Genomic DNA, 21,360 nt, shown 5'->3' with positions numbered 1-21,360 from the left:
GAGAGAGAGAGAGAGAGAGTCTATTGATTCTGTTATTTCCCTTGAGAACACTGACTATATAGCAATCAGCCCTCAACAGGCCAGAAAACTCAGAAGCTCCTGCCAGTACAGAGGCGCTGGCCCTAGAGGATATTGCTTGTCAATGCAGTACAGTTGTTCATGCAGGAACATTTTTTCCCAAGTCCTGATGTTTCTTCCGTGTGGAGGCATACCTATTAGTGTGACACTCCTGACCCTCTCCACCCCTCACTGTCCGGCTTGGCGAGTTCAGTGGAGAAACCAGGCAGAGCTGCCCAGATCCTTCCTAGTAAAACCACTTTTGGGTGATTTTCAGAAACTCCTGGGGAAGGGACAGGATTCCTCAGACATGCAGGTTGGGGCTCAGATTATGACAGCTAGATATTAAGACTGGTGACCACTGACAGCTGGAAAGCCTCTTGAAAAAGAGGCACAACTTGATAGAGGGGTGAAATTGCAATCATATTTGGAAGACTAGAATTGGATCTCTAACAAAACACAGAGCCTACATCCAAGAACTTTCTTTGTTATCACTAAGCTGTGACAATTAAGTTCCTAAAAACACTGACCAGAATGGTAGTGTGTCATGTCTTCCACTTGGCTACATTGCTCTTCCTGCAGTGTAGGAGGGTCCTCAGGTGGCCAAGCTGGCTGAGAGGACTTGATAAATCTCCCCTGATCCAATGTCAAGGGTGAGACTAAAGAGGTGGATGGGAGAGCTCAGCAGAAAGGGCCTGGCACAGAAATGGGGACGGGCAGGGTGACTGTCCCAAACCCTCACTGTAATCTAGTCATTCATTCAATCAACAGGCCACAATCACTCGAGGCACTTGGCTGGGTGCATCAGTGGTTCCTGTTCTCATGGAGTATATACGAGCAGGTGAAAACAGACAATAAGTAATAACAGCATAATAAATACGTTGATAATATGGTATGGTGGGAAAAGGCAAATGCTTTAGGAAAAATATGTTGAGCAGGCTATGGGAGATCAGGAGTATTGGGGAAAGGGCCCCACTGCATTTTTAATATGGTGGTTAGAATAAGGTGGCATTGATGTAAAAATTGAAAGAGGTGAGTGAGAAGAACATTCTAGGCAGAGGGAACAGCCAGTGCAAAGGTCCTGAGGTGGAGAGTGACTGACGTGTTCCAAGAGCAACCAAGGCCAGTGTGGCTAGGCTATCAGATGGAATACAGGGTAAAGAAGGAAGGCGTGAGGGGAAGAGGTGATAGGGGCTGCCATGTGGAGCCTTGTCAGCCCCTGTTAGAACTTGGAACCTGCCAGCTTGGACAGAAACTGCTTATAAGCTCTGTCACAGTGGGGGCTGTGAAATTTCAGCTCTGCACCCCCGACCCCTGGCTTGCTGAGTGAATCACGGCATGTGGGAGGCAGTTTTTGTGAAGTACTAGCGCCTGGTTCAGTGCTGCATCACCACCATGAGCCCCCACTTCCCCTGTCCAGCACTTCCACGCCCCCCTCCAGCCCTGCAAGTGTCTCTGGTGCAATGTCAGACAGTGTTAGCCACAGTCCAAAACCATGTTCTCACCCACCCTAAAGGGAGACATCATACATCTCCAGGGACTGTATCATATCAAATATGTTGAGAAAAGGGCTAGAAACACAGGCCAGCGTGAGCAAATGAAACAAGTCAGCCAGTCACCCTTCTCTCCAGACCCTACATCCCTGAGTCCGCCTTATACGGCCCTGTCAACACAGCCTGGCCCCTCCCTCCCACAGAGTCCATTTAATGAGCACTCAAGATTTCCTCAGGAAGGAATTTCTGTGCAGAGTCAAGACATGTAGAAGGCATGCTAATAAGCAAGAAAGGTGGGTGTACTCATTTCATTTTCCTTGGAGACAGGATAAGTCAGCATACCAAATTTTTCCCAGAGCCAAACCTCAAGTGAGAAGAAAGGAGTGATCACAGCTCCGTCCCCTCCATCCCCACTGCTAACCCTGCCACACACACCACCTGAAAGTCAGGGCCCTACATTCCTGTGAGAGACCAGGTTGCAGGGGAGGGGCAGCTCCGGTCACCATGCTCTTAGGAGACCTACCTCCCAGAAAGGAGTCCAGTGACACCTCTGGGCCCCTGGGCTGTCCCACCTGGGAATAAGATATGACTGAACTAGAAACCTTTGTAATGAAGTTTTGCAAATACTTTTCAAATGATCAGGCCCCACCAAAGATTCTCCCTGACGCTCCGAGCTGCAGGCATCTCCCACATTTACTGACAGCACCCTTGCACCCTCCCTCAGTCACCCCTTCTTCAGAGTCACAGGTCTCACAAGACTCAGGAGCTGGCTGGCACCTGCCTGCCAGGCCTGCAAGAACCCTCGTGCCTGTGTACCCAAATCAGAGGAGGACAAACAGTGAGCACTAAGGGAAAGGTGCTCTAGAAAGGTAAACACTTCAGACAAATGTCCGTCAGGGGTCAGCGGGGGTCACTGTGCCCTTACAATACACATCTGTTTGGCTCAAACTTCCATGTTATGTCCTAGGGAAAAACTGAACGCCTGCCTTCACATTTCTGCAAATTGCAAGGGAACGAAATTCTCCTGTTACCTCTGGCTGCAATTCTCTGCCCTCACTGAATTCTTCGTCTCTGCTTTCCACATTCTGGGCCTTCTTCTCCCAGCCCTCCTATCCTCTCGCCCAAAAGCAATCATTTTCACGAGGGTTGCACGTCAGCAGAATTTTTATTGAGGGTTTGTAGGTCATGAGGGATGGGTTACATTTTCTCACCGCACAGCAAACAACCTAGCATCTGATACCAGATGTCCCATTTCTTGAACACTCACTCCCTTGGGAGTTCTCACTGGCCATGCCTTAATATGAAACACCACGGGGCCTCTCTCCCTCTCTCCCCCAGGAATTCTTCCCACGTTCACTCAAAGCCTGGTAGTTCCCTCCCCTGCTTTGCATCTCCAAAGCCCGCTAGGCATTCAATGGAACCCAAACTCTTTCACTCCTTGTGGAGGGCCGGTTTTGGAAGACGCTTGCTTTCAATGGTGACCCTTATTCCTTTGTTTCACCAATAAAATTATGACTTTAATTCTAATTCATTAGAAAGCAAAGGAAATGTCTTCTGTTTCACTTTGAAAGCTCAGCCCCTGATTTATAAGCAACCTCTGTCTACTGTCCTTTAGGCTTTGGGCCTCCAATTGTCTTCATAGAAGCTCAAGAAATGGACTTCCCTACCTCAGACACCCCCCTCCATACACCCCGCCAACAACACCAGCACACTAGCTCTTATATACAGTGTAAATACAGTAAAACATTGGATTGCGAGTAACGTGATTTGCGAGTGTTCCGCAAGACAAGCAAACATTTCTAATACATTTTAATGTGGTACACGAGCAATGTCTTGCAATACGAGTAGTTTGTTTCCAGAACCAATTATGCTCGCAAGCCAAGGTATTACTGTAATGTCTTGCCATTACCATGTTACAACTGCTGCAAATGCCTCAGCCACCACGTGGTCTAAACCAAGGGGCTTAGCCTGGGGTTTGGAAAACCCTTTAGAAGCTAGAATGCCTGTGAATTCCCTAAAACTGAAGAGAGGGTTTATAACTATAATAAGATATTCACCTCCCCCCCACCCCGCAAAAAAAAAAAAGCCATCAGGTAGCCAGTGAACAGGACCAAGTTCTGTATCAGCAACACAGCCTGAGGTGCTGAGGTAGCCTTAAACCAGGTCACTAGCTAATCATCAGTTTGAGAAAGAGAAGAACTCATTATGAAAAGACGGAAGTTTTCCAAAATAGCTGCCCTGAGAGCTGTGAAACATTGACAGGCGTTAAGGGCAGGAAAAATAAAAATACACATGCTTGTTTTTCATGGAGCGTTTTTAAAAATGTGATTCATTCAATAAGCTAATGCCCTTTCACAGACATCAACAAAGTGATTCTGAAAGGGAGGCGGTGTACCCATATTTCGCATTCTGAAGAGTCCAGTTTTATAACCTTAAAATATTAACCATTAAAAAAAAGGATGAATCAGATGTAAAGATGTTTCGTGTTCATTGGAGAACAACTTAGATAAAACAATTGTGACAAATGAACCCAAAGTTAAGGATGGTGGATGCCTACAGCCAATTAAAAATAAAAAGGAAACAGATTTAGGTCTGAAAATTGAAGATAAGGGTTGGCACTTATCCTGCCATCTAACCAAACACACAACTGCTGCTCTCCTGGATGATTTGATGTGTTTTTAATTATCATATCAAGTGTTTGGCTCCAGGAAAAATGAAATTGACCATAAAAAATTTTGCTCCTTCTCCCATCATTCGGAGAAATATCCCTTTCTGCCCACACAGTGTCTCCACCACCCAGAGACATGGTGGTGCAGTGCCATTAAGACTGCATCGTAAGTTATGGAGATAGAACGCTCCCAAACTCCTGATCTGTGTTTACCTCATGTTAATTCTCAATTGAATGTGGAAATGTTTAGTTTTGCCTCATTTACATTGTTAATAGTCTTATGCTAGATTAGGAGAAAACGGATTTGAAAGAAGGCCCTTAGAATGTAGCAAAATCTCTTAAAAGCCTTAGCCCAACTTGTTCAGTGGAAGACAATGAAACTACCCTTAGGTTCTAGGCAAGAGAGACCCTGGCCTGGACCTGTGTTAGAGGGGCTCCTATATCTCACAGTGTACGGGTGCGTGCTTACATGCGCACGCACACACACACATACACACGCATGCACACACACACACACGCAGAGTTACCGAAGATCATGTGAACACCTCTGTAACTTGGGCTCCAACGCCCAGCGCTGGAGCAGAGCAACCCACAACCCCAAAGCTCCACTCTTGTTTCTAACACCTTCCAGCCCCCAGGGAAATTTTTCACACCTCTCAGAGCTCAAGGTGTCAAAACAGAAGGCAGCTGCATTTGGGTGCCATGAAGTCTTGAGGGTTTTATCCTGCAGACACCAAACCACGGGAGGGGGGCGGGCAGTAGGGCAGCAGAGCACTTAGATAAAGAGAAGAGACAAATTAACTCATCAAATCCTTCCTCTCTGTATAAATGGAATACTGCTTACAACACAATCATCAATCATCGTTTCCTAGTAAGCACCAGGTGTCTGTTTCTTTCCTTCTCTTTGTATTCTAATCAAAGCTTCCAGACTATTCACAAATGATCATAGTATTTGCAACAGATGCAGGTGGCAGCTGAGGAACACTTTGCAATCCTAAACAAATCATCTTACCCTTAATTTGCTTCTGTGGATAAAGCAGGATACCAATATTTTTATTGGTAACTAGAAGAAACTGTAAATGGTTTTGTTTTTCTAAAGATACTTCAATTACAAAAACATCAAATTAAAATTCAGTTTTATTTAAAATACTCACATTCAATACTTCTTCAGGGAAGGTAGAGTAGATCTACTTAGATATGCCTATTTTTTCCACTAAGTACAACTAAACAACCCTGGGCAAAAACCTTAACTGTGTCAATTTTAATATCCTGGCTGTGAAATTGTACAACAGTTTTATAAGAGCAAACTGGGTAAAGGTACATGGGATCTCTCTGCATTATTTCTTATAACTGCATGTGAACCCACAATTATCTCAAAAAATGTAATTAAAAATTACATTCACTTATCACATATTTCTCTTTTAATTTTAAAATATAATTGTAAATGCTTTAGAAGACACTTTTTCAATAACATACATGAAAAATAATGTCAAATTTTCACCTTTTAACATTTACAGTTAACCCTTTAACAACGTGGGGGTTGGGGGCACTGACCCCCATGCAGTTGAAAATCCATGTATAACTTTTGTCTCCCAAAAAAGCTAACTACAGTTGTCCTTCAGTATCCACTGGGGGAATTGGTTCCAGGACTGCCCCCCCCCCAGATACCCAGATCCACAGATGCTCAAATCCCTTATATAAAATGGTGTAGAACCATGCAGAGTACTTCTATCAATAACTTTGAGGAAAATATACTCAAATGTCATTCTCATGATAACATTCCCTTGTTTAAAATTTTTTCCATGGCTTTCCAAGGCCTGTAGGATACGAAACCCCTTAGGTTGGCATTCACGGTACCCCTGGTCCAGACCCCTGACCATCAAGGCGGACTCACCCCTCACTGCTGCCCACCTGCACACACACCCCTCTCTAAGCCCCAACTACTCAGAGTTCTACAATGGGCCTTGCTGTCTCACATCTCTTCCTGCTCACCCTGCCCGCTAAACACCCTCATAGCTTTCAAAGCATCGAAGCATCTTCCTATCATTCAAGACTCAGCGAAACCCACCGCCTCTAGGAGTTCTTGCCTGTTTCTCCCCTTCAGGACCCAGACCAGTGGGAATTCAACATCCCTCTGCAGTTGCACCACCGCTGGCATATCCAGCTTGGCACCTACCTAACACTTCGTTGCTCACGTGTTTTCTGCCCTCTTCTAGTCTCTGAGCACCTTGAGGGTGGGTAGTGTGTAATGCCCACCTGTGCATTTTCAGTGCCTCAAACAGTGCCTGGCACGTAGGAGGTGGTTGAATAAATGTCTGTGGGACAGCTGAATACCCAGCTCATATAACTCCTCCATTCGGTGGGCTTCCTTGTTCTCCTTTTCCTCATCCTTCCCCTAATATAATTCCTTTCTTACCCTCTGCCAGTCCCTTAGACTTTGCTCACAGGACAAATATGGAATACATACATTGTCTTGCAGTCAGTTGGGTGTGTGCTTGCCTAAGAGTTCCTCAAGGATCAGCAGTGTGCGTTTTTCAGGCATGCTTTAGACACATCAAAGAGCCCAAAATTGACTGATAAACAAATCATCTGATTGATTGGACAAACAAATGAATAAGTGACCTTGAAATACCTTGTAAATTACACACAAGATAGGTTATTATTATTATTATTATTGACTTTGCTCCAGGACATTTGGGGGGGGGGAGAAAAAACACAGAAAGACACACAAAAACCATATAACTCACAAGGAAGAGCCCTGTGTGCATAGCAGGAGCACAGACATAAAAGAATGACTACATGGCTGGTATCGTGACCACCGCTGTGCGGCTTTTGAGTTTGGGGTTCGGTGCTGATGGAAGGAAGGAGGGGGAGAAATTGTCACATCCTTTCCAGCTGCTTAGGGAAGAATCCCGGGGTGAGTCCTATTTTCCACGTAGAGGGAAGCAAGAGGCGCAATGACATGTCAGAATCACCAAACGGCGCATTTCAGGTTCATGCATAGCCCCAGCCTTGAGGAATTGACAATCTACTGGGTTGTCGGAAAGATCATGACGTATTTTGTCCTATGTTTTTTGTTGCAAAACTGCGTCGTGACTCTTCCGACAACCCAGTACTTTCAAGTTGCTATCACTCCAAACGTTTTGGCTTTAGGGCAGTTTAATGTAATCCGAAAATAATGCATAGGAAAGAGCGTGGGCTTGCATTTCAGACCGGCCTGATTTCAAGCCCTGGCTTGACTGTTTGCGAGTTAGTTATAGGAGCCTGCCATCTCTGAGTCTGTTTCTTTAGATGTAAAATACGGTATGAGACCGCCTACACACGGGGCAGGTGTGAGAACCACAAAAGATGATGCACGTGAATTGTGGAGCATGATGTCTGGCCAATAAATGATGACTGTCCCATCAAAGCTACCAATCTCTGGACTGTGAATTTCAGAACACCTTCAAGTGAAATAGTTTTCTCATTTAAACTGTATTAGAAGCCAAAGTTATTACACCAGGAGAATACTTAAGAAAAGTGTATGTGTTTAAAAAAATGTTCAATAGCTTGCTGGGCTCTCCATAAATACTTCTTGACTGACAAATGCATTGTCAGAGCATAAAATCACAGAGATGGAAAGAGATAACGGCAGAAAAACAGCTGTGAAATCAGCCCAAGATGATGATCATACTTCAACAAGTATTTTACTTTTCAAAAGCAATTGTAAAGGCAACTGGAAGTCATTTGGAAAAAATAAGGTTTTCCTTTATAGTCACAAGTTTATGTGATCACCTAGAGGCAGAATGTCCGAAGTGCCGGGACCTCTGACAACATTGCTAAATCAGAAGCAACAGTAGGGAGGGGGACGTGTATTCATGACATTGACATCATTTGTTGCCGCGTGACCCAGGGAGTAGGAGACCAGCTGCCCCATGCACCCATGACTGAAGCACCGGCTAGAACATCCCTAGAGCATCATGGTCCTGAAGACATGGTTCACCTACCAAGTATTTATAGAGCTTCCCTATGTTGCAGGCACCATGCGGGCTTGGGAACACTAAGATGGCCAGATCGTGATACCTGTGCTCAAGTGAAGAGGTGGCCCTATAAAGAAATAACTGCAAGCAGAGAATGACTGGCTTACCTTGAGGTATGTACAAGGACGCATGGGAGCACAAAGGAAGGAACGGTCCACTTAACCTGAAGGATTAAGGAAATATTGGGTTGTCGGAAAAGTCATGACGCATTTTTGCAATGAAAAACATAGAAAAGAGGCTGGTTGAGCGCGTGTGGGGGAGGCGGCTTCTTCCGGCTGGACTGAGGGGTAGCTTCCTACGTTGAAGGACACTGTCTGTGGAATCCTTGCCTTTTGCAAGAGATTGAAATCATAGCAGGTCCAGAAGCTGATGCCCAATTCTAATTCACTGGTATCAAAAAATATTTCAACTCATATACGCTCACAGGGAGAATGAATTGTGTACTGGCCACATACGGAGGCATTGCTTTGCTGGTCTTATACTTCAAGTTAAAGCCAAAAAAAAACTCCAGCTGTGAAAGCAACATAAAAGGATTCTAAGCTGTACCTCATCTGTTGATTTTCCATACCTGGAGAAGCTAATGTCAACTCATCATGTGATACTCAATTTGTACAATAAATTATGAATCTGGAAAAAAGAAAAAAAAAGAAAAGAAAAACATAGAAAAATAACTTTCCTACAACCCAATATTTCTCAGACATAGTAACAAGTGAGCTGGATCTTAAAAGGTAAGCCACTTGCTACACCAATAGGAGGTAAGGGCAGCTCAGGCAGTGGCACCTCTGGGACAAAGGCCCAAAGTCCCAGTAAAGGGGTGAAATCAGGGAATTGAGGGTAATTCCTAAGAACCGGAACATGTGTAAGTCACACATGACGTATGTACATGCAGTGTCTTACATGTGTAGTGTATACATATCTTACTATCCTTGTGAAACTTTCAGCAAATAATGATTTCCATTTTGTTGATGCATGTACCATGAACTTACACTTCCTAGTCCGTGAAGTCATCAGGTTCACCTGAAATTTTTAAACACCTGCGATTGATATCTGTGCTAGGTCATTCAATGGCCCTGGGTCATCAATATCTGCTCCTCCTGAATTTACCTGAAAGAGGCCACTCACACTTATGAGGGTCCTGAGGAGGGATGGGGAGGAAGGTGGCTGAAGGATAGAGGGTCATGACTTCCAATGTGGGCATCTCAATAGCTCAGCAAAATAACCCAGCATCCTGGAGAAATCAATATTTTGGACCTGTCAGAAACATGACAGAATTGTGAATAGTACATGAATCAGCCATGTGCATTGTGAAACCTAAGCCATGGGTTTTTTATTCCACAATCTAAAAGTAGAACATTTTCCATCAGGATAAAAAACAAACAAACACAAAACCTGCAAATTTGTGGAAAGACAATACCCGAAGGTGTTGGACTACTACGGATTATTTTATTTATACTACAGAAATAGCCAATAGGTTGCACATGGGCCTCCATTGCAGGCATCATGGGATGATCTCGGTATGTTTTCCCACTGAACCTGAGCTAAGAGGACAAGGTGAGGTCAAAAAAAGTATCCGTGATGCTGTTAAAAATAGGGATTTTCAAGCATCATCAAAATGGCCCCATGGTTGTATTAACATTGCCACTGCAAAATGTCATCTACCCAATTTCATGCCCTAGGCCTGCCACCAAATGGTTATGTGACCTTTCCCAAGGTCACATAATTTCTCTGGGCTTCTAATTCCTCTCCTGTGACACGAAGACCTGGACCAGACAACCTCCAAAGCCAGTTCCTGTTCTGACAGTTGATAATTCTGATTTTCCTTTTTGCTCCACATCTGGTTATCTCAGACTTCTATCTATACTAACACCCAATTGCCATGGTCGGCAGGCATCTAACCTCTAGTCTCCAAAGTCATTGGGTGGAATCTTGGCTCCAAAAGCACAGTTCAGTTGATATGCTCCATGAGCCCACCTGCTCAGTGTCTTGCCCCCGCCCCTCACCTCGGGCAAATGTGTGCTGGATGTAAAGCTACAAGACAATGATCGCTGCCTCCAAAGTGGGAACTTGAAAATCAAGATTTATCTTGCCCTCTGTGGTTTCATTTCCTGCCCGGAAACTGAGCTCGGTGCTGCAGAGGGGCTGGAGGCGATAAACACTATAGTTCAGCATGGTTTCCTTTGCTGTTAGATACTGGTAAACACTACAGCGCTTCTTCTTTTGGCGGAGTTGGGCAAAAAGCACTTCACCTTGGGTTTCCTGCTTCTGGATGCAATGAGTGAGACGTGTACCCTGGAATGTTGGTGTTAGGTGGAGCCCCACCGTCAGTGGTTTCCAGCCTCATGGAATCCAATGGGCAGGGCATGAAGAGCCCCTCTCCTCCCGGCACCCCCCCCCAAGGTTCCAGCCAGTAGGCAACAGGAGTGGGAGTGCAGCTGCACTGAGCACCCTCTGGGAGGACCACAGAGTTAGCCCAGGCAGAGCTCAAACCACCCTACTCCCACCCCGCCCCAGGTCAGCAACACTGGGCACAGCCTTCGACTGAGCTCTGTCTGTATATGTAAGAGCATATGAAGCACTGTGAAAACATGACTTATAAAGCCCGAGACCCGGCTTTAAGTTCCATCCCTGACCCTTACGCCCACCATGCCTTGAGCTCTCCAAGCCTCAACTTCCTCAACCATAAAATGATGCCAAGAGCAGACTCTAATCAGAAGGGTCCTTGTGAGGATTAAAGAAGATAACGAATGTAAAGCAATCAGGCATTGCAGCTAGCACCCAGAGCTGTGCTGAGCCGTACCTGAACCTGAGACGAAAGGAAAACTCAGTAGTACTGAGGCTGTCTTTATTTAAAAACTTGATATTCTGTTCATCATGAGTTTTTTGTTGTTGTTGCATTTTTTAATTAAAAAAAATATTGCCTTCATGTATTACTTATTTTGATTACTGGGGATTTTGTTTTGACATCCCCCAAATCTTACACACTCACCAAAAAATTCAGTAAATGCTGGCGGCCACCGTTTTACCCTCATCACCCAATGACCGCACACTACAGTTCAGCACTTAAGTATCTCATGTCTTGTATTAGTCATTGTTCCAAGTACTTATGTCCTGTTTTCCCAACTAATTTGTACACTTATTAAGGGCGGTATTGTGACATGTCTTTCATCCCTACAATTGCTGAGTGCATAGGAGAACCAAGAAAGTACATGACCAGCAAAAACTTATAGCCTATGGAAGACAATTTCCCATCGTTCTCCAATCATGTATTTGAAGGTTTTGTCTTATGGTCCTTATGGTCCTTGAGGGTAGGGGTGACATCGGTATTTATCCTATGCCATGTCTGGCACAAAGCTGGGGGGAACAGAATCAAAGAACTGACAGGGACCTTTGAGTTCATCTAATCCTGCCGGCTCATTTCCCAAATAAATCATGCGATGCCCAAAGAGGTTGCCTGATGTAGCCAAACCAGCCAGTCAGCGATAGCGCTGGGACAAGGATTCGGGCCTCTGGGCGCTTTCCCTCTCGGTACTTTGTCAATTTTCTTTTATCTCTCCAATTCCTTCAGTAGCAAGTGCAGAATTCTGCATGTAGGAAAAATCAAGCTGATGGAAATCACTGATGCGTGAAACTTGAGTACTCTTTGCTAAAAGGGGGAGTAGGGAGTCATTGCCTGGAAAAGCGTATAACTATTAACAAACTCCTCACAGCTCCTGGCTCAGGATGGCAAGGTGGTGATGGCAACACTGCATTTTGGGGGGACAGCACTGAGTCGTGGCTTCTCTACTTTCCGGCTATGCGACCTTGGGTAAAATTAAGCTGATTCATTTAATTTTCCTCAACTGAAACATGAACATAATCATGGTACTCACCACACAGAATTGTGAAAAATACACACAATGAAAACATGGAAAGAGTGTGGCAGACTGCCTAACGCATAGTCAATGCCCAACAAATATTAGCAGCTATCACTAGTCTATCTTCTTTTTTTTAAGGAGGGTGCCACTCAAAGTGGCCTATGTGGGGATCGAACCAGTAAACTTGTTGTTCAGAGCACATGCTCTAACCAACTGAGCCACCTGGCCACCCAACTATTACTATTCTAAAAGTAAGCTCTAAGAGTTATAAGGGCAGGGATAGCTATAGGTGTGCTGTGTAAGACACCCCCACATTTTTACACTATGGTGAATAAAGGCTGGGAATAAGGAGCGAAAGTACCAATCAAGCACTTTACAATATTTCTATATTTATTTCATGAGCCTCATAAATAACTCTACTACCCAGTATATTCTGTGGGATCTCAGTTCCATATAACCATGTCATGGCCCCCCACACACACACATACACACCAGCTGCCTAGCTACTGAAATCTTACAGATTTCTAAAAGCACCGAGAGCCCAAGCCAGTAGACTATAAAAAGGGACCTGTCATAAAGTCAAGAATGCCTAACAATAATTCCATTTTCAGTTCCATTTCAAGAGAAAACAAACTATATTAGCAAGGACGCCCAATCGATAAGCAGAAGCCCAGACAAATATAAGAAGACACTCTATGACTTGGAATGTTGCCAGGACAAGCCTGAACAATGGATAGAGCCACCCAAGAACACCAGCCACACAATTGCGTTCTCACAATACCTCACCCACTTTTATTCTCTTTTGCCCTCAGCACAAAGGAAGACTAAGCCTAAGCTTACGTGGCTCCATAGGGAGAAGGGAAGTAGAAGTCTGTGTGAAAAATATCCTGCTTTTTAGTATACAGAACCTGGAGGGAGAGGAGAAACAGACTTGAATACCCTAAATTTCCAGTCAAAGGCCCCAATGTTTTGCAGCATCTTTATTCCAAAATTCTCAAAGCACTGCAGCTTGTCTGGCAAGAGTCACACAGAATCCATCTGGCAATGGGGACAGCTCCACCCAGCTTACCAACATACCAATGGTGGCAGATTCAAGGGTCGTTCCCAGCATGGACTGTTGATGTGGCGTGGGGACAAGCTGCAGTATCGGAGCTCAGCAGGACCAGCCCAGTTCTCCAGCACAGCTTGAGTATTTTCTCTGACCACAAAGGCCCTGAGTGTGGCTCTTTGACCTTTCTGGAAATTCTAGGAGCCAGAGCCCACTTCACAGGTCAACAGCCTGTGTAGTCACACAGTCTCCAGGCTCAGTGTGGTCCATGCCATTGGTTTAATGCTCTGTTGTCAATCTTCCAATTCTTAAAGTTTTGGACCAAGAGGCCTCCCGTTTGCATTTTGCACTGGGCCCTGCGAATTGTGTAGCCAATCCTGCTGTGAGCTCATGAATATGCTTTAGGTCAAAGAGTTCTGAACCTTTGTGCATCACAGAGCCCTTTGGAGGTCTGGTTGAAGTCTACGAAGTATACAAAGAACATTTTTAAATGCACAAAATAAAATACATAGGAAGCCAATTACACTGAAATATAGTTAAACTACTTTTTAAACATATGATAGCATGATATGTGTGCTTTTTTTATTAGTGCATTAAATAAATCTAGTGGCAGGTCTAATAACGGCTGTTACCCAGAAGTAGTAAGGAGCGTAAGGGATATTTTGGAATGTCTGCAACAGCTGAAATGTAACTTGAAAATATCTATGATTTCTAAAGGTGATAAAGTCACAGATACTTGGTTTGTTGTCTACATTCATGACTTAAGGACATGCTAAATTCAGTGGGAGACTATTTTAAGTGATTCATCCAAGTCAGAGTCCCTAAATTTTAATTAAAATTTAATTCTAAAACTTAGTTCATTAAAATGCAATTTAAATAAAGTTCATTTCTGCTTCAATCAGCCAAAGCTGTTGTTTTCTTGCTTACAATAGGAAAAGCCTATAGGATAGAGGGACCCACTGTGACCCAGGCCCCTGGACAGCCCTGGATATGCCCGAGTTCTCCACGGAAAACAAGCCAACACAATCGTCACAGTGGCCCTGGGAGAGTCAAAATGTATCCAACACAGCTCTGCCCTCAGCTGTTAGGATCTTAGAGGAGAAAGTATCCATGGCGACACTCTAGGACGCTGTCTGGAAAACATGACAAGCTCTACGTGTATGGCATAAACACAATAGTGATCTACATGGCCGAGCAAGCAGAGATCCCATCTAGCTGGGAAGAGCAACTGTTAACAACGCTTCTCCATTATGAGAAGGGAGCTAAGACACACAGCAGTATAACCATTGCTCCAAAGCCCACAGCAAGCTAAGAATGTCAAAGGGCCCTCTTTCTCCATTTCCCAAATCCTAATCCACGATTCTTTGTTCTAGCCTAGATCAACTCTCAGGCTTTTCAACAGGTGTTTGTTCTATGCAGATCTCAAAGGAAAAAACGATCAAAATATCAGCCCTCATGTACTGGTTGGTCTCTTGTCCCCATTCCACACCTCCTTTTTGCAGGGAGGACTCAAAAGCCCCTTGAGAAAAAATGGACTATCTCTGTCTTTCGGATACACTTGAGAAGCCTGGGCTTGCTTAGCAAAAGTAGCAAACAACCCATTTGCAGCTCTCTTGAACTTTTCAAATTTGATTCATATTTATGATTACACTTGAGTTCTTGGCATATTTCATTATCCCTATTTTATAGATGGGGAAACTGAGGTCAGAGAGGCTGTGACTTATTCAAGGTCACAGAGCAAGGAAGAAACACCCAGGTTTCTTTCCCCTTTAGCCCAATGTGTTTCCTCTGCCCACACTTCTCCTGTGAGATCGTAACAAAAGGGGAGACTGCCTGTGAAAGGGAAGTACATTCATGCGGATCATGTAAAAACCAAGATACCCACACCTTATTCAGGAGAGCAGGTGTCGGCTAAGAGAGAAGGGGCTCAAAAAGAACACAGATCCCCAAATCCTCTGGCCCTGAAGAGACTTCAATTTGAGCCCCCCAACACAAGAGAAAAGTCACTGGGCGGGTCACCAGCCCAGGATCCTCCCATTCCTGCTCATAACAACAGCAACAGCAGGAAGAGGGCTTTGTGAACATAAAAATAAACAAACTTCTATTTTTAGCAGGTCTGCAGCTGGGAGAGCCTCATTATTTGCCTTTTAGCTGCAGCCTTCTGAGGCAGGAGGGGTAAGGGTGGAGGGGGTGGGACCAGGACAACTCGGGACATTTGCAAGGGAAGCCAACTTTTCCATTGCTAAAGCTAATTACATGCAGGCCCCAGAAACCAGAGTCCAGCCTGGAAGCCTCTGGAGCTGGCAGGTCTGGAAAAATTGGAGAGCATCTACCAGGAAGTCGGCCCGTGATTGGGCTCTTTTCTGGCCATATATAGAAATAAAGGATCCTCTCCCCACATGGTTTTCAGAGCCACTAAAAACTGTGTTGCCTAGTGACTCCATCGGAGGAGGGGAAGATAAGCTTGGAGGTGGAGACCTTTTCCCTCTTAGCTTAGGTTCCCATTGGAAACCTGTGTGAAGCTCTCAGGAGCTTTGATCCAGCATCTTCCAGGCTTAAACCCTGTGTGGAGACTTCTCAATGGGCCTGAAGTGCTTTCTCCTGCGCAGCCCTTGCCGGCAGCTGGCAACTCCAGGAACCTAGGAAAGGACAACCCTCCTGCTGGAAGTGGGGAAAAATTCCGTTTGCCTGGAACAGAACTGGACATTGTGGGAATGGAGTGCCAGGTCACCACCAAGGAGGGGCAGAAAAGTCCTTTTCTTATACATGTTGCAGCGGCTTCAGGAAAAGCGTACACCTGACCCGATTTCAGTAGTGCCTCTTTAGCCATGCTCCTGCCACATACCCTGACCCTCCTGTCACCTTTGATTATGTTCTTGTGTCCCTCTGCATGCATAGTCCCAAATGCATTTTCAGTTCTTGAGGAGGAGACAGAACAGCAGGCCCCAAGACAGTGCCGAGTGAGGACAGATCCGGTGCTTCGGACGCTGATAGGGGTTAAGTGCATGAGGAAGGGTGCCATGCTGGGAGAAGGCCTCCGCCACTTCCCAGGTGTGGCCTTACAGCCAAGGGTCTTCATTCACTGGGACACATTTACCAAGCGACTCATGCACCGAACCTGCTCACACTCACACAGAGCTTGCAGTCCAGTGTGAGGAGCAGATAAACAGGCAAGTTCATTGCTGTGGGGTGGGCTCTCTGCCATGTGAGCCCCGCAGGAATCCAAAGGACTGGGACTCAGGCAGGTAGAGATTGGGAAAGGTAAGAGTTTCTCCTTAAACGCGCTCCGCATAAGGCTAACTCTCAAATAACAACACAGCAAGAGAACGGAGCAGGGCTCAATGTATAAGAACGTAACCCCAGAACCTCAAAGACAGTTGATTTCTACCTCCCAACATTTACCATGTTCCCCAATAACATTGCACTGAACAAGCCAATTGCTATTGTATTATAAGAAAAAAAGCCAGAATCATAATCTGGTGGGGTGTGAATGACCACGGCTCACAATGGAAGGTCTAGAATCTCGGGGTCTAAAGATCAGACGGGCTGCTGAATCCTCTCAGCAGTGGAACAGCCCTTCTACAGCATCCTTGTTGGGCAGCCATCCAGCCTGTGCTCAAATTGCTCCAGTGATGGAAAGCTCTCCACTGATCAAGGCAACTTGTTAGCTAGCTAGCTGGCCAGTTCCTGTTTCAAAGGTAGGGGTTAGAGTAAATAGTAGTCTCCTGCCACGCTGGAATGTCTGGCTCCAGTCCCCCAGTCTCTCCACCCTCCAGTAAATCCTACAAAAGCCTGCCGGGGTTAGCTTTCTTTGAGAGTAGTCAGTCTATTGTTCAAAATCAGCAGTGACCCCAACCACCGACCTACCATTCTCATCTTCTACTAAAAGGCCAGAGTAGCCCGCATCAAAATGCAACATTGGCTATCTTTAGTCACTAGGTGTATGGATATATTTTGGTGTTCTCCTTCATACTTTTTCGAGTCCCTCATTTTCTGCACTAAAGAAGGACGGAAGGTGTGTTGAGATCGAGAAAAAGATCATCAAAGAATTAATGTTATTTACAAAAACAAAAGTCCTACCATGTTTCTTCCTTTCCATGCCTTTGTTCATGTTCTGCCCAACTTAAAAACCTTTCAACTGTCTTTTCCCATCTTGAAATTCCTCTGCACTGCCGAGATTCTGGCTGACCCACCTCCATCGGAAAGGCGTCCATGAGTGCCCCAGCTCCTAATGCCTTTACATCTAAATTATACAATTTAGTACATCATTATGAGTTTTCTACTATCTGCTAATCACTTCGTGGGTCAGTTCCACATGAGGCTGTAAATTCCTCTGGGTCCCCATCATAGCGCCTACCTAGCACAATGCAGGGGTTATTGTAGATTTTCCATAAAACATTTGCTTGTGTGTAGAAGAAAGGATAGATGAAGTTCCAAGGGTTGTACTTATTATTAGCTCAGTTGGTTAGAGCACAGTTCTAATGTGGTTTCATGTGTCATCTGATCTAATGCTTCTCAAACTGAGGTGCCCACATCCCTAGACGTATATCAAAAAGGGCGTCGAGTGTATATGAAGCCACAGGATATTAAGTAACGTCTTCCTAAAGCAACAACGTCATGCTCTTTAGGGATACTTTGGTAGGGAAGTCTCTTGAGAAGCACTTTTGTAGCGTATGCTTTTCCAAGTTCAGGAGTTCCTTCCAACGCCGATACCCAGACTCTGCTTAAGTTCATCCATTTAGGCTTGGCTTCTACATACTCTCAGACGTCCAGCACTTCCATACCCCACCTGGAGATGTTCCTGGAATATACCATTCATCCCGTGTACTACAACGTAGAGACCACTTGTCTAGGAGCCGGAACACCTCAGCTATAGTCCAGTTATGCAACTGCTGTGGGCAACCAGCCTCTTCAGGCCCCAGCCTTTCAACTTCCTGCCCTCCTAACACAGGTTGGATTACATTAAATAATCCATGTGAAGGGTCTTTGTAAACTGAAAATTACATGTAAGCTTCAGGTATTGTTACTGTTGTCCTTATCCCACAATCAGTTCATTTGATTGTGCTCCACGGACACAGAGGCTATTTCCCAAACCTGTCCAGGTAAGCACAGTGGGCATCAGTGGAGCTCTGAATTCAGAAAGTTCTGGGTTAACACCTAGAACTGACTCTGGGGTAAGCTCCACTAGACTGGAATCTCATCCATTTTTCTATGTCTCATGTTTCGCATGGTACTGGGAACATAGATACGCTAAATAAATGTTTGTCTAATTATCGGAATCTCTGCCTTCCAGGTACCAGATCTTTGACACATTGGAAAATGCTCCAAATCTCAGTCTCCTCGTCTGTTAGGTTGGTACAATGGTACCTCACAGCATTATTAGAAATTTAAAGGCCATATGCATCAGCTGCTTAGCACAGTGCCTGCTACTCAGAAAGCAATAAGGCAATGGCAGCTAAAATCGAGGGAGTGCGTGAGTGTGTTTCTGCCACTTAGTCAATGGAGGCTAGCCCATTATTTTATACTTTTGTCAGCCCTTCCTTTTACCTGTTATGAAAGAGCCAGCCTAGAGAGAGGAAGTCTGTTTGTGGCAGCGTTGATGTTCTGAGTCACTGAACTAGTTAAGGAAGCAAATTTCAAAAGCACAGTTACTTTGTGGGCCCTCCGGGCAAAGAGGAATAAACAATTTCAGCCTTCACAGAAACTTCTGCCAGAATGAATGTGCTGGGCAGGGCGAGCTGGGGGTTCCCAGCCGTCTCTCTGACACAGCGACAAGCAAGGTTTTCCCGAGTCTCTAAATGCTATCTGAAACCCAGACAAGGGGGCTCTCTCCTAGGCAGATAGGTAAACATCCCCAATGGAAGAGCGGAAGGCCAGGGCAACCACCAAGAGAGGCTAAATGAGGCCTCTGTGGGGGCCCCCCTGCCACCCTGAGACCCCTGCCAGAAAAATGGAACCCAGAAGCCTGCTGTTTGTCCTGGAACAAAGCCGAGTCCTCCCAAAGCACGTGGAAGAGAAGTTCTGGCCAGTTTACAGCTGCCAGCGATAGTACTGTAAAAAGCTTTCAGGATACAGCTCTGGGGTGCGGTGGGAGGGGGTGGGGGGCTGTGTGCCAGGTACAGAAAATGAAAACTGAGCCCCTTCATACCCCAGGGGTGTAAACAAAGGGCCTACCAAGCCAGCACCTCCACCAGCCCACCACTGGGAGGGGCGCTCCACTGAAGGAACCTGCGGGAGCGCTCAAAAAAAGCATCAAGCACATGGATCAGGGGGGCTTGGGGGGCCGGGGAGACACGTGGATTATTAAAGGAGACATCCAAGAGTTTCTCAAACTCCCCCCAGTGCCAAGAGTTGGAGCTACACCCATAAAAGTAACATTTCTCCTGGCACTGAAGACATTTTAGGTGTTGCATTAAAATGAGCTCCCAAGAAAAGTGTATTGTCACTGCTCTTTCATAATTAGACGAGCTTTCATAATTAGAGTAATTTATGCCAGAATTAGACAGTTCAGGAGGGGAAGGTCTGAACAGAAATCTAATTGCAAGAGGTAAATATAATATCTGGTAAGAAAACAGGCTCTCAAAATCTGTTTAGAAGTCCAAAGCCAAAATGGATAAAACAATACTTTTTAAAAGTGCGGTAAAGGGTGGGTGGGGGGTGGTAGAGGGCAGAATACTTTCTTAGAATGGCTTTCCTTAAACTGGAAAACTCGATGCTTTTTGAATAACGTGTGAGACTAAAACAAAAAGACAGCATCTGCTGAAAATACTTGGCAAGGGTAAAAACAGCAAGGTTTTGCTGCCTTCGTGAGGCAAAGGCCCGAGAGATGGTAGCATGTGGGAGGCAGCGCTGGCGCTGCTAACTGGCTCAAGCTCTGCCGAGGCCAGGGCTCCTGTCCACAAATCCCGTGTACGCACAGCACAAGGGGCTGTTGGACCACCTTGAACTCCCGAGCACGTGGAGCAGACCTCAGCTCCCTGCTGCTCTTCTCCCTTACGGCTCTGCTGTTCACAGGTCTGTCCGAACCCGTCTGAAATCCATTTATGTTGCCAGCTTGGGCCACCTCTGGGAAATCATCTATTCCATAAATTCATTACCTGCTGCGTGGTGCAGCGTTTCCGCCCACTTGTCCTGAACTTGCCTCCCTCATGGTTCCCAGAAGCTACTGTGTTTCAGGGTCTGATGAACCAGTCTGCTGTCATCTCATCCACACCATTCACAGGCCGATCATGTCCTCCTAACAGCCCGCGTGCACCTTGTCAACAGCCCGTCTGACTCCTAGTCGCTGCTGAGGCTGCCGTTCAGTGACTTTCGGTAGACCCGTGTATGCTTCTAGACTCTCGCCCAACTGTCGCAGGCAAGAACGCACAACAGTTTTCGGTGAGAGTAAAATGTTCTCAGTTTCATGTTTTCCATACCTGAAGAATATGCCCATTTGGGGCAGCACTGTCCTGGGTACAACACATTCTAGTTGACACAGTTTCTAGAAGAGAGTTTGAAAACTGATGGGACAGTGTGTGCAGGCAGCACAGGGAGACTGATGCTGACCAATAGTGCAAGTCACCTGTGTGCAGCGGGGCATGGATGGATGGAGAGAAGCAGGTGGAACCAGTCCCAGCCTTCAGAGCAGGCTATGTTCTGTACTAGACACCCCACTGGTTTTCACAACACGCTGAGAGGGAAGCAACACCTTTTGTCCCCAACCTACTGAAACCAGAGCCTAGCAGATGCTAGGGTCAGTAGCGGGTGGTCACTCCAATTTCCTGTCTCAGTTCACAGGTCGGTTTAGTTTGGCTTCTTTGACTACTTTTTAAAAATTAGATGTCAACGCTGCTTCACTCCATTTAGAGACCACTAACCTCTTGACCACCTTCAAGTATCTCTACTGAAACCATGAAAAAGAATGAGGATGAAGCGGAAATGCAACAGCACGGCAGCTGCCTGGGGCCATTCATGAGTTCATCGGAGTGGGGATTTCGCTGCCAAGAGAATGAAATAGTAGGTGGGTGTTCTAACCTGCTTTTTCATAAGGGATGCATCGTCTACCCAGAGTGGGAGCGTCCTGGCCAGATGCCCACTCCTTCTCTTCTGCCAGAACTGCATCTTCCTTGTAGCATCAGTCCCTCAACAGACTTCGCAGCCTTGGCCATCTATGGGAACAAGTCCGCCATCTCGCTCCCCTCTGGGTCACCGACTTCTCTTTCCTCACGTGCTTACCAGA

General features: G+C 45.6%; 1 pseudogene; it reads left to right on the top strand.

Annotated features, from left to right (window-relative positions):
- The first annotated feature begins 7,017 nt into the window (after positions 1 to 7,017).
- LOC109385118 (up-regulated during skeletal muscle growth protein 5 pseudogene) lies at positions 7,018 to 8,854 on the top strand (annotated as a pseudogene).
- Positions 8,855 to 21,360: the final 12,506 nt, after the last annotated feature.

This window comes from Hipposideros armiger, unplaced genomic scaffold, assembly GCF_001890085.2.
Source record: "Hipposideros armiger isolate ML-2016 unplaced genomic scaffold, ASM189008v1 scaffold_6, whole genome shotgun sequence".
In the NCBI taxonomy this organism is placed as follows: domain Eukaryota; kingdom Metazoa; phylum Chordata; class Mammalia; order Chiroptera; family Hipposideridae; genus Hipposideros; species Hipposideros armiger.
The sequence above is the reverse complement of the archived record's forward strand: the minus strand, read 5'-3'. Positions and strand labels throughout refer to the sequence as shown.